This window comes from Tursiops truncatus, chromosome 6, assembly GCF_011762595.2.
Source record: "Tursiops truncatus isolate mTurTru1 chromosome 6, mTurTru1.mat.Y, whole genome shotgun sequence".
Lineage (NCBI taxonomy): Eukaryota > Metazoa > Chordata > Mammalia > Artiodactyla > Delphinidae > Tursiops > Tursiops truncatus.
The window spans coordinates 88915499-88928209 of record NC_047039.1 but is presented as its reverse complement, the minus strand read 5'-3'; the positions used below and the strand labels follow the sequence as shown (position 1 = coordinate 88928209).

Sequence of the window (12711 nt, the reverse complement as noted above, 5' to 3'; positions counted from 1 at the left end):
CTGTACACCTGAGTTTTTGATCTCCAATACTTGGGACATTGGAATTATATTTGTATGTTTGAGAAACATTAATCGATGATGAGCCTCACCTTGCCAAATGACTTAAAGAATACTGGTAAAAAAAATTAATATCAGAAGTTTGACTTAAGATATTAATTCTCACTAGTATTTTACTAAGACACTGAAAGGTTTCTGCAAAAGGAGATACAGACAAGGTATGTCCCAGGGCAGAAGTGCAGGTGATGAAGGTAGCATGGAGTACTCAAGGGAGCAACAGAATTTAAACGATTCAGAACCTCAATCCATGAATATATGTTGAGCACCGATTACATGCTAGAACATGTGCATATATAAAATCATACGGTAGTATATATAAATATAGGGTATAATTATGAGCTCTTTTAGCGTAACTTAGAAGGTATGGGAGAGCCAAAGGAATGCTTGACCACCTCTTTGAAGAGATTGACTTGCTGAACAACATCTTGCAGGAATATTTTGGGTGGGGCCGGAAGAATCAGGAGCCTTTCACATGGACTGTATTTACCCAAGTCATCTGTCTTTTTTGCAAAGGTTTAATTTTCACATGAAGCCACACTTATGTTGAAGTAGGAAACTTTCCATTCTCTATGTTAAGTGTCATCCCTCTAGTTTGTTGAGTTTTTTGACATCTAATTTTGATATAAGACATGTTCTTTATGATTCCTTCTGGCTCCATCTCATCTGCCACTTCAACAAATAAGTCTTCACCTATCTCAATAAAAAGATGTTGGCCTGGGCCAGATCAATGACCTGAAGTTTCTCCGTTTCTTCAGGGATCTCCCTTCTGACAGCCACTGCGACACTCTACCAATTACATATCCACCAAATTGAAAACCATCAAGCTCTGTTTTCATCTTCACTTTAAGGTTTTATAAAGCACCCAGCTCAAATATCCTACTCTTGTGACTACAGGATTTTATAAATGGGCAAGATTTGCTCCACAAAATGAAATGAAGATGTGAGGGAACAATTTATTCTTAGGGATTACTGCTAAGTCCCAGGGATCTCTATGCCTTTTGTAATTGCTCAAAATTTTTCACTTAATCTATTTAAAAATCAGAAGCATCTTCAAGTTTTCTAAAGCTTTTGGAAATCAAGATATTGGCTCAGTCACCTAGTACCTCTTGGCTCCCCTCGTACTGCAAACATGGCTGACAGCATCTCAACAATCTCATCTGCGTCTCTGCCCAGCGCAGCATCAGGCAGGCCTGCAATTCCATCTGGGCAGAGGGCTCCATTTCCTTTGCAGAAAGGTAATACTCCTTTGGAATCACTTTATCTTAATTGGTCTTCCAGATCCTCCCCTTAATGTTTGTTCCTCTCTTTCCTGACTTTCTTGACTACTGATCTGGGGAGAAGTTAAGAGAGGCGTCTTATAACTTATTCGGTTTACAATTGACACCTTGCTCTTTAAAAACAAAAACAAAAGAATACATGTGACCAAACATAATGTACCTAAACATCAAAGGTGCTTCAACCAATCGAGCCTAAAAGAACTGATATGAGTGAGAAGATGGAAAGGGGAACATGTTTCTAGAGGGAGTGCTTTTATTTGTGGGAAATTCCCTCTACAGATGGTGAGCCTGTCAGTATAACAAGAAGGGTGGAGGCCGTCCCTCTCAAGATGATTTGAGGAATAATGGTGAGCAACCAGGTAGCTGATGCCCTGTGAGAAGGCCTGTCGTCCACGCCTCTACCTCCTCCGAGGGATCTGCCCTGTTCATCTGTCAGTTCAGCAGAAGCTCTGTCTGTGACAGCCAGAAGCCTGGCGGTAAGTCAGTATGTTCCCCTTGAGACAAGGAAAATTCCACAGGTCAGACTCACTAGGCAAGTAGACTACAAAAAGCGCCGAGTGCATACAAATGCTCTGGTAAATTAAGATAATGATATTAGCTGTTTATTGTAGATAAAAACCTAAATCTGTAATAGAAGCATCTAGGCGATTCCAACTCCCAGTGTAGCAACATCAGAAAGAGCAGTTATGATTGTTGTCAAGGAAAAAAAAATCCAGGACTGACTAACATTTAGAGATATAAAGCTTTCATATCCTTCAGTCTTCTTTCCTTTGTGATTTCCACAGGATTTTCATTTCCAGAGATATTAGACTACTTGCTTTCAAAGGAATTCAATATTTTCATTCAGAAAAGTAATTTCACAGGAAAGTAACACAGAGCGATGTCCTGCGTATTCATTTTCAGAGCCAATATTACGAAGTCAATTTGCGCTGCACGGAGCTGGGGCGACATGAAAAGGTGCAGATCCTGTGTATCTGGGTTTCCAGGGTCCTCTTCTTCCTTCCCATTCCCCTCCTGCAGGACACCCCACAAGCCTTTGAAAAGAAGTGTCTGGCGGTAAAACAAAACAGGCTGCCTGATTCCCTTAATAACCTCACCCAGCGTCACCCAAAGACCTTGATCCTGAGCCCAGGACTCGATTACGGCTTCATCCCCTCTGCCCTGTCGAAAAAGTCCTATCTCCATAACCATCACAATCATCCTGTTTCTTTTCTTCGTGTTGTTATAGAAATTAGAGGAGAAAGCAGCCAGCCTAAGGTGAAAGACGAGGAGATGAGTGACTTCCTCTGGTACTTCTGTGCAGATAAAAGCTAATTCTGATAAAACCAAGACTGAAATCCTTCCAGCCCACATAAAGTCAAGGTCAGACAACATGAACCAATCAAGCTGAAAGCTGACCGATTTTTCCTTTTCGCAAGTAAGTCAGAGACTGACAGAGAAGCAGAGGTGGATGGAGGAAGGATGAGGGGGGAAGAGGGAAGAAAGGAGGAGAAAAGCCCCCCATCGAGGTGAACAGATGGACTGACAGAGTGAACGAGAGACAGAGATGGAGGGGAAAACAGGGAGTTCCTTTTGCTATTCCTGTTCCTTACATATTTCAGGATCAAAAGGCATAAGAAAACATCTTCAAGTTTTTCATCAGGCATTGGGGGTGACGGGACCACAAGGTCCAGCTGCCAACGGGTGTTTTTCCTGGGGTTTTTCAAGTCAGGCCGCATGCTCTAACCTTGAGGATGATGTTTATTCCTGGGGGAGAGATAAGCCAGCAGCCCTGGCCCCAGCCCCATCAGAGCAGAGTGGGCATTACCAGCGAACAAAGGAAGAGCGCTGTACGGCAACAAGCATTTGGTTTTGATTAGAGGATATTCAGGGACTGTGCAAGTTCTATTAAAATAAGCACAAAACCATCTTAAAGGGCTTTTTCTTTTCTTTCTCTTTCCCCCCCTCAGTTTATATTGTTAATCTTTCTTCCTGGACGGCTCCTCACAAATGCCTTTTGTTTTCTTGTGTGATTCTACGTGCCAGGACTCTAAGAAGGCAGGACGGAGGTCCTGTTCTGGCATGCTTTCAAGTCTCTTCCATAGGAGATGAAGGCTTGTTGCTGTGCCTTCAAGGGTATAAATTTAGAGGCCGCCAATCCGTCCGGAGGTAATTCAAATGCTGGTAGATGGTGGAATCCACCCTGGCCCCCTGCTCCTATGAATACCCTGGCACTTACCCGACTCAGAGGAAACGAAACCAATTTGGGAAAGCGAAGAGAGAATAAACATGCAATTAAAATGGTCATTTCTCTTGGTTTCTTCCTTTAGTTCTTTTTTTTAACACTGCATCCCATTCTATAATCTGATGATGAAACGGGCCTGGTTAATTATAACAACGTACAAAAGATCGCTGCCTTTTCCCCACAGTGACTAGGCTAGGTCTGAATATTTTTTTTGTGGTGGTGGCGAGGAATGGGGAGAGACGTGGATGAACTTCAACTGAAGCCGTCGTTTTGGAAGAGCCGCTACGTTTTATATTGTTTCACACCCTCTGCCAGGGTGAGCATTACAGAAATAGCACTTTCCTTTCCATTTATCTATCTTCCTCCTTTATCCGTAGATAGACAAATAAAAATGAATTCTATCCAGAGGCAGCATGCATGCCGCTTCTATATGTTCTTCAGATAGCTTATTTTTATTCAGCTTAAAGCAGAACCTGTAATTTTTATTCGAGATTCCATCCAGCCTCTCTCTCTCTCTCTACCTCCAAGCAAGTCTTCAAGAAGCCCTGCTGCCCTGCTTTGTTCCAAAGATTCTGCTAAAGGCCAAAAGATGGAGATAGCACACCCATCTGGTCTGTTTTCACATCCTAAGAGAAGGGCTTGAGAGAGCCCCCTCCAGTGGAGGGAACAAGGTGGTCGGGAATAAGCATTGCTGTCTTTGTTTGTGATTAGCTTATCTCAGGAAGACTCCTAATATCCATGGGGAAATAACACCATTAAATGAAGCTCACCCAGCAATCAGGAGACTTCGTTGCCAGGGCTCTGAAATACTTACACTTAAAGATTCCATTTCAGTGTCAACAAAACATAAGCATCTCACTTCCCTCTTCGTCCTTTTCTCTTGTTTTTCCCCTTACCCACCATCACTGCCCCCCACCCCCCGCCTAATTCTCAACAGTGTGTGAATTTTATATGGATCAACCTTAAAGCATCTGCTAGAAAATAACAGCCAACCTGTATATGAAATAGGAATAGATTCCATGTCAGAGCAAAATTAAGATCTTGATGCCTCCTCATTTCCATAATATTACCCTTGTGCTTGGTGAATAAATACCACAGGAATACCAAACAGTGGTGGGGCAAAAATGAATATTGAAATTTATAAAATGGCCGGTGTCCAAAATAGTAATATTCATGGGGAAGTGTTTTGACATCTGAGATAACCTCCATTTTCCTTGAGAGAGCTGAGCATGCCTGATTTGGTAACACGGATTTGAACAAACACGTTATTACAATGCATTTCAAACTGCTCACCTCTTTTTTTAACCCCTTCAATTTTGACAATCTCCCATCACCCCAGTTTTAGAATAAGAAGGGTATTAAAGCACAGAATTTTAAGTCAGGTGATTTGGGGCTAGAATTCTTGTTCTGTCACTCTCCAAATGTTTAGCTTTGGGTACCTGAATGCACTTCAGCTTCAACTGACATCTATAAAGTGGGGAAAGCAACAGACCCATTCTCACAGGGTAGTGGTGAGGACTCAATAATAACATATATTATAGATGACATAAAAAGTCATGGTAATTATCACAACTAACATTTATTGCATACTTTAAAATGTATCACTGTTTTAAGAGTCTTACCCATACTAGCTTATTAACTATGAGATAGGGTTATTGGGAAGATTAAATGAGCTATTTCATGTAAATGAAGTAATACACTTCTGCCTGGTACATGGTTAATGCACTATAAATAGTGATTACCGTGATAATAATGTAATCCTCAGAACCTTCTAAAAATGGAATTGAGATTAGGCCTTTTACACAGATGAGGAAACTGAGGCACAGAGATATTAAGGGATTTACCCAATAGTACAGATTAGGAAAGAGTGAAACAATTCAAACAGACAGTCTGGCCCTGAAGCCTCTAATTTTAACCATTGTACTATATGCAAAAGCTCTTTATAAAATATGACGCACATTAATATGTACATATGTGTGTGTGTGTGTGTGTGTGTGTCTAGACACACACACACACAAAGTTGATTTCTCATGTTAAAAAAGGAAATATTCTGGTTAAGTTTCTACCACCCAGGCCAACCCCATAAGTAACGAATGAAAGTTGTGACTGGTGCCTGGCCTGATTTATATTCTGAAATCATCATATTTTCTTCTCAGTCCCCTTCCTGCCCATATTTTCCTTTCTGGCTGATGGGGGGTGTTCAGCTGGGCTTTGTGCGAGTTACAAAGCAGCAACAATTATATGAGGGAGTCCAGGAGCATGTTAACCACAAAAAAAAACAGTTGTCATAAACACTGTGCATCTTAATGCGGTGCTTCCGTCTTTACGTAAGATTAATTAAAGAGCAGATGTTCTGTCATGCCCCACGTTAGGTATGGTTATCTTTGAGATTCCAGCTCCTCCATTTGCTGGGTTTTAATTTGCATCATTATGCATTTTGAGCCTGGGGCATGAGTAGTCAAGTGGTAAACATTAGCTATACTGCACTGTATTTCCAAATGCAACCTCACTATTAGGCTGACTAATAGAATTCAATTCTATTTTCAGCCGAATCCTCTCAATTTCCATTTGCTTTTGACACGTTACATGGCAGGAGGAGAGAGCAACGGAAAATGAGGGAGAGAGAGGCAGCTTACAGCACTGTTTGTGCACAGGCCTCGAGTCGGCAAGACAGCCCCCTTCCGGTGGGTTTTGACCATGCAGCTGAAGAGATCCCATCCTTGCCTTCCTTTTACACACACAGCTGTGACAGCCCTGAAGTTTCCCCTCCCATCCTCATCTCCGAGGTTGACACTCCAGATATGGCAAGATGTCCCTGCTGTTGTTAAGAACTGGAGACGCTAAAGTGAATTCTGATTTTCTAAGTGCAACTCCTGAACATTGATGTCAAAAAAGTTTTCAGGCCACTATCAAAGTCCGCTATGAATTAATTTGTCATTATAACACAGCCCCGCTTGCCAGGCATTTCAGGCCAGGGTCTGGGAAAGGCAGCAGATATCTGGGTTGACAATTTCATTTAAAGGACAGAAAGCTTTCTGCTTTCTTTTCATTGGTATCTTGATTTAATGAACACACACACAGACCACGGCCATATGCTCCAAATACCAGCTTGCTGTTCTTCAAGAAGCAGCTTGGGAAAATGCCAAGGCAAGAAGCTTGGAAGAAACTTGAAAAGGCTTCAAGACATATCCGTGTAGCCTGGGATAGCAAATGCACCAGTGATTAATTATGCTGGGGTTGGACATGAATAGGAATGCCAATAAGGTGTTCGTAGCACAGCAATAGTGGGCACGTTGGCCTGATAATAGAATCCTTCCTGTTTTGATTTCCCGAGTTTCCTTTCTGTTGGTAGCACATTCACAGGCAGGTCAGAGATGTAAGATGGTGATGTCATGCTGCTTCTCATTACAGAATCATTAGATCAGGTGTGACCACAGTCAAAGAGGGGGTGGCCCTAGGAAATGGGAACTCCAGAATTTGTGCCAGAGAATTCTTGCCTGGAGAGAAATCAGTGACTGCCTCTTCCTGCAGAAACCCTCCACGACATCCCCCAGAGATGCTCAAAAACAATGTAGGGGGTGGCTTGACTCTGCTGGCAACACAAGCCATAGATTCTCCCCTAAATGACTTTGAAAATGATTCGCCTCCTTCAGAATCCACAGTAGGAATTTGCTGAAGTTGGAGAGCAAGGAAGTTCATCTTCTTTCTCTTCCTCTGTTAGCAGATGAAGGAAGAAGAGGAGAGGAAGAAGAAGAAAAGCTACCTTTTATCCAGAGCAGAAAGCTTAACTGAGCCTAATAAGAGGGAAGAACTTGTCTTGGTGGTAGAGTTTCAAGGATTAGGCTCACTGGAAAAGGACCATTTTGACTCCAGTCTTGGGGCCTGTGTCATCTACTTTAAGGACAACTTGTAGGTTTCTTCCATTCTGTATTTCCTGATCTAATAATCCGGCCACGTACATGTTGAATGGCTTCCCATCACCTACAAGACATAGTCTAGAATCCTTTATTTTCCATACATGGTCCTTTATGACCTGACCCTGCCTTACAGATCCAGTCGTGGCTCCTGTTTTTCCCCCCTTCACCCCCCATTCCTCTTACCACACTACTTGTAACAGGCTTAAGGGTGCTGACCCTTTTAACCTCTAGGCTTCTGCACATTTGCCACCTCTACCTAAAATTCTCTTCCCCACACTGTCTTTCTAGGAAAAATTCTGCCTACATTCCTATCTCTTGGGATATTGTCCCAAATTTCTCACTAATACTTCTATATCTCTCCTTGAAAATCCCACCAACACCTCAAACCAAACACATCTAGGGCTTAACTCATCTTTCCCTTTAGACATCCTCCACTTTGTAATCCCTGATGCCAATTAATGGTACCTACAGACCATAAGGACACTAACACTCAAAACACTGATTTTGTTTCCCTTCTAACTCCTTGATAGCCAGTCATTAAATCATTCCTGATGAGTTTACCTCCAGAATCACTCTTCTATCCAAAATCTTTACACCCTACCTAAATTGTCTCCCAGGATTTTCCTTTCTATTGTCACTTCCCTACCCAAATACTGGTTTTATCTCACATGGCCTATTGTGATAATCACCTAATCGATCTCATTTCTTTCCAGTCTTTCTCTCTTTCTATCCATTTTACCTTGAGCCACAGGATTAAATTGTGATGCTTGAAGTATTCATTCAGTCATTCATTCAATATGTATAAGCATATGTGCCAGGTACCAGGAAGTACACCCCGTAAGAACAGAATTCCCATATCCATTTAAAGTGTCAGTCAGTGATTGGTACTCAGTCACTTTTAAGTAAGTGGGTATTAGGTAAATGACTAAATGAATAGGGCTTAAAGTTTAGTTGGAGAGAAGAGTTATCAGAAGCTAAAAATAATAAAATGCTTCTATGGAATACTTCAGGACAATCTGTAATTGATTGCCAGATGACAGATATTAGCATTCTAACTAATGTCATCAGAGAAACCCTTAGAGAAGGTAAGGGAGAAGAAAGAGAACCAAGATTTATTGAGTAACTATCATGCATCTAGCCCGATGCTATGCGAATTGTATACATTATTTTATTTATTCCTTACAACAACCCTATTAGCAAGCCCATTTTACAGATGAATCAGAAGAGGCTCATGGAGGTTAAATAGCTTGCCCAGTCATCTAGCTAGAAAGGATTAGAATTGAGGTTTGAATCAAGAAGTGTGTTGTCCCAATGTCTCCCTTTTTCCACTGAACTAAGATGGAAAAGAAGAGGTGGCTGTAAAAACATTTCAAAGAGGACTAGATAGGTCTTTGGTTACTGATTTGACACGGTAGACCTCAGTAAAGAAGGGGTCAAAATTTACCCTCAAATTTTGAAATAGAATGTTTGGGAGGAATACTAGAAGCGTGAATTGGGTATGTTTTTAATCAGAAAGCAATTTATTTATAGACCTACTAAGTTAGTTTAGTGAGAAACTCTTATCTCTAACTCTGGGTTCCTCATATAGCTGACCCTTGAACCATGCAGGGGTTAGGGACACAGACTCTCCACGCAAAAATCCATAAATAACTTTACAGTCGGTCCTCAATATCTGCGGTTCCACATCCACAGATTCAACCAACCGCAGACGGTGTGGTACTGTGATATATATTCAGTGAAAACAATACGCATATAAGTGGAACCCCGGTTGTTCAAGTGTCGACTATATATCACTCCTTGGTTTCTGCAGGGGATTGGTTGCAGGACCCCCATAGATACCAAAGAGGATGCTCAGGTCCCTTATATAAAATGGCACAGTATTTGCATATAACCTACGCACAAACTCCTGCCTACTTTAACTAATCTCTAGATTACTTATAACACCTAATACAATGTAAATGCTATGTAAGTAGTTGCTGGCTTGCAGCAAATTCAAGTTTTGCTTTTTAGGACTTGCTGGAATTTTTTTTCTATCCACAGTTGGTTGAATCCACGATGTGGAACCCTCTGACACGGAGAGCTGACTGTATCTGGTTAGGGTCTTCGTGGGTTCCACAGTGCCTGCAGGATATCAGATAAAGGCAACACTGAAAAATGAAAAGTAGTCATGAACTTACTTTCTAAGGGTTGAGGGGGGGATGCTTGGTCAGACTGTGGTGTGATATGATCAGTTTGGTTAGTAAGAACAAGCTTACGGAGGGTAAGGGTGGTATAATAAGATCAATAAGAGCTGCGCAGAACTTAGGACAATGTTCCATCCAGGGTTGGTTCCATCAGGAACCTCAAATCTGTTCAACTAGAGTCTGCTCACTACCTGAGGTAGCAAGCTCTTCCTATATTTTCTGACAACCTTTGTATCTCCCTTCGGTCTTTTCTTTTCCAGGCTAGAATCCACACAGTAAATATACTGTATATTTTTTATCTGGCCTATTATATCCACTTTGTAAATAAAGACACTGAGTGTTAATCAAGGTCAGCAATGAGCCCAAGCTCATAAGGCTCACAAGTAGAGAAGCAAGAATTTGAACTCAGTCCTGTGTGTTACCCAAACTCCTATTCTTTCTATCACAAATTGCTGCTTTCACTTTCCCATTGGACATTTATTTACAGATAATCTCTTTCCCCTTCTAAATTTTTAAGTGATGCAAAGAAGAACACTAAAGTAAATTGGTTAGTGAAAAATAAATATATTTCAATAAAAGGATGACAAGAACAGCATATTTTTTAAAAAATTTATTGAAGTATAGTTGACATACAATATTGTATTAGTTTCAGGTGTACAACATAGTGATTCGACATTTATATACACCACAAACTGATCGGCGCAATCAGTCTAATAACCATCTGTTACCGTACGAAGTTATTGCACTGTTATTGACTATATTCCCTATGCTTTATATTACATCCTCATGACTTATTTATTTATAACTGGAAGTTTGTACCTCTTGGTCCCTTTCACCTGTTTCAACCAACTTCCCACCTGCCTCCCCTCCGACAACCTCCGGCTTGTTCTCTGTATCTATGAGTCAAAACCAGAATATTTTCAAGGAAGGAAGATAATTATGCCTGACAACAACTGCAAGAGAAGTTTTACCTTATGTTCAAGTATTTCATTTAGCTGTGAGCTTCCTGGCACTCAAGGCAAAAAGAGAAGTAAAACTACAGTTTCAAAGCTCTTGCCATAGGATAAAAGGAAACTAACCAGTTCCTGAGAAGAGAGAAATGTTTTCCTGGCACTGCATTCTAAAAAGAATTCTCAAAAGCATTTATCACATAGCTGTAAGAAGAAATCATCACTTAGATGTTGAGTAAAACAACAGATGATGCCTTCAAAGTGGCTTTACAGAAGATAAAACAACAGTCTTCCCACAGCGATTTCTTGTAGAGATTCTTTATTAAAGCAAAGGGGAAAATACTAAATTGCTACTCAGTGAAGGCAATTCTAAAATCAGCAAAGCCAGTGTAATTTGCAAGCATTCACATAAGAACAGAGCCCAGAAAAAGTGAGGAATGGGCTTCTTTACTGGCCCAGACAGTTAGAACTTTGGAGAGGCTGACCCTGCTCTGGCCAGAGATTATATAAAAGAAATGTCCTCACATACATGCTTTGAGAATCTCATTTTCAGCTGGGTTGTATGTTTCCATTACCTGGCCTTTTAGTTTGGATGTCCACATGGTTCCTTCCAGCAACTTCTCTTTATCATATTTTCCAAGCTCACAATTTCAACTCTTGGCACTGCATTTCTCAGAATGGATCTCCTCCCCAAAGACCCTTCCACTTGATGAGCCCAGGATCTTCCTTCTTCAGGTTCTGCTTTAGCCAGGGACACAGGCAGCCCAGTAGGCACCTGGTCAGCAAATCCCTTCGAGAATTTCTCAAAAAGCAATCACTTCAACTGTGCTCTGGGAGAGAACTCAAGCAATCAATTCCAGACTGAGCTTTCTGGCAGCACTGAAGGTGCAGTTCCTCTGTGTGGCTGAACGAAGCAAATTCCATCGGCTTTTGATATGAGACATTCCACTGGCACAATTGACATTCTGTTAGGGTAATTGTGGAATCTGACATACTTTTCCAGTTGAAGGGGCAAGGCAGGGTATGAAAGTGCTTGCAGATACAATCAAAATTTTCTTTAAAAGAAGATTTAAATCTGCTTAAGAGCTCAGCTAAATCTCTGGTTGACTTCAGAACATGGGAGGGATTTTTCCCCTCAGTTGCCTTTGTTTTTGTTTTAGTTGAAACACACTAACAAAATTCTAAATAAAATTAAGAATTTATGTACAGTCCACCATCCATGCATCCCTATCAAACTGACTTCCTTTTACCAGGTTCTTTTCTAGCCTTTGCTCATATAAAGACATAATTTTTAAAATTACAATTACTGCATAGGCATACTCTTGCATTCTGGGTTTTTCCCCCATTCAGCTTTATAAACACTTTTCCTACTACACAGTTACCACATGGTTTTCATAATTATCATTTATGATGAAGCCACACCTCCATTAAGCAACTGCATTATGACTTAATTAACCATTTCACTACACAGACATTTAAGTTGTTTGAATTATTTGGGTTATTTCCACATGACAAGTTCAAAGGAGTTAAATTTTTAAACCAAACCATGTAAGTATGGTTCTTTACATCTTGTCAAACTGATTTTCGCAATGATAGTTCCCATTTACACGTTCATTGGTAACATATGAAAATATCATCATCACCACAGCCATGCCAACACCAGGGATTTGCATTTTTTAAACATTAATGTCAAAGGTAGAGAGTGGCACATGTGCATGTATTTAGTGTAATGTTACACTAGAAATGTGTAACAATTGTTATAATAATAAGTGTAACAGACAGTGACGGTGCCAGTCAAATAGCCCTTCCCTCTCTTCCTTGTAAAAAGCCCAGATTTTGTCCTCATTTCCATCTTTCCTCCATGTCACTCAGAAATAAACACTTATTAGTCAAAGACAATCTTGAAAACCCCATTTCATTGCCAATGAGACTCAGGAAGGGGCCCCCAGAGCTTCTAGGAAGGGTTTCTTTGCTCCTAAAAAAGGCAGATGAAACAACTGAACACGACTGGATACTCTATAACAAAACGATAGCATAGCCACAATCGTTATATCATGTAACTTTGAATATACTTCTCTGACTATGTATCCTTAGTGGCATATG

At 40.7% G+C, this 12711-nt stretch overlaps 1 long non-coding RNA gene across 1 annotated transcript in view; it reads right to left on the bottom strand.

Annotated features, from left to right (window-relative positions):
- LOC141278902 (uncharacterized) overlaps window positions 1–12711 on the bottom strand; it is a 427812-nt gene that overhangs the window by 116400 nt on the left and 298701 nt on the right. The gene's annotated exons all lie outside the window — the stretch shown is intronic.